Source organism: Mus caroli, chromosome 2 (assembly GCF_900094665.2).
Source record: "Mus caroli chromosome 2, CAROLI_EIJ_v1.1, whole genome shotgun sequence".
NCBI lineage: Eukaryota > Metazoa > Chordata > Mammalia > Rodentia > Muridae > Mus > Mus caroli.
This window is the reverse complement of record NC_034571.1, coordinates 91,242,751-91,244,145: the sequence shown is the minus strand read 5'-3', so window position 1 is coordinate 91,244,145 and position 1,395 is coordinate 91,242,751. Positions and strand designations below refer to the sequence as shown.

At 34.3% G+C, this 1,395-nt stretch overlaps 1 protein-coding gene across 5 annotated transcripts in view; it reads right to left on the bottom strand.

Annotated features, from left to right (window-relative positions):
- Positions 1 to 1,395, bottom strand: part of Lrrc4c (leucine rich repeat containing 4C) — a 1,249,590-nt gene that overhangs the window by 206,700 nt on the left and 1,041,495 nt on the right. For all 5 annotated transcript variants that reach the window (XM_021154562.2, XM_029473971.1, XM_029473969.1 and 2 more), the window contains one exon: positions 1,085 to 1,178. The gene's annotated coding sequence lies outside the window, so the exon portion shown is untranslated. The remainder of the gene's footprint in view (positions 1 to 1,084; positions 1,179 to 1,395) is intronic.

Here is a 1,395-nt window from a genome sequence, read left to right as displayed (position 1 = left end):
TTCTTTTGGCCCTGGCATTCCCCTATATTGGGGCATATAAAGTTTGCAAGTCCAATGGGCCTCTCTTTCCATTGATGGCCGACTAGGCCATCTTTCGTATCCGGTATTTAAATTATGACTCAATGCAAAAGAAAATTTTCAATTATGAAGTAGCAAAAATTAATTTTATGATTGGGGATTACCACATTATAAGGAACTCTACTAAAGACTTATAGCATTAGGAAGTTTGAAAACCACAGACCTACTGACAAATGCCTGGTCAGTATGCAGTGGGTCCTGGCACATGCTCTAAATCCTTTCCTTTGTTTATAGTCCTAGATCCACACACAGTTACTTTGCTTTTTTTAAAGTTATTACTCCTTCTCACTATCTTAAATATATTCTTTTACTTAAATACATCTTTGCTTGCAAATAAAATCTAAACTTATATATAACTTATCAAAGTGGACCCTCAAATTCCCTTTGAAACTGGTATATTAAGGCATTAGCAAAGGTCACTTACGATATTTATAAACTGTTTCTTTCACAAATGCTTTGACTAACAATTTAATAGTATATTATGACAATTAAAAAAATTTCTTCCACCAGCCTTTTACATTTAAAATATGGATAGGATCACAAATGGTTGTGGTTTACTGTATTGCCATCAGCATCAGCTGCACAGCAACAGAGAGAGCTTTTGGTGGTACTGAAAAAACATCACGTCTAGAAGAAAGCTGATTAAAATATGGGCAAACATGTGACATTTTTCTTAAATGAGGAAGCATCTCAGTGCCCTGGCTCTTTCTATAACACCCCCCCACCTCAAACTGTATTAATATTGTAGGAAGTGATGAAAACCTTGGTAGAATCATGTCTCTGTTCTTTGTGCCAGATCCCTCCAGTAATCTTTGATGACAAAGAGTAATATAACTAAGCAAGTCTACCTAAAGGTGGTACTAAATGTGAGAAAGTCTGTCTTTGTTACAAATTGTTACTGGTTCTCTATTTGTGTGTTCTCTACAAATATTCAACCTTATCCTCTCCCTAACATATACATCTATTATGTAAGTCCTAAGATGGATAACAAGTGACTTGAGCATACCTTAATGTGTGTCTTTCTGGCTCTTCTCTTCCTGAGAGAATTCAAAGAAGTAAAACACGTGTCCTGGATCTCTACTGGTGATGTTTCTTCACACCTGGAGAGAACAATACAAAGATCAATTTTAAATTACAACATATGAATGAGGACAAATCTAGGGTCTGATATGCCTGCTTATTTCACATTCATAGTAGAGTTCTATAATTGGAAATCTCAGAACATACATTGTTAACTACTGTGTGACTAGTCTTTTTTGTTTGGTTGGTTTTCTTTTTTTTTTTTTTTTTTTTTTTTTTTGTAATGAAATTTTAGTT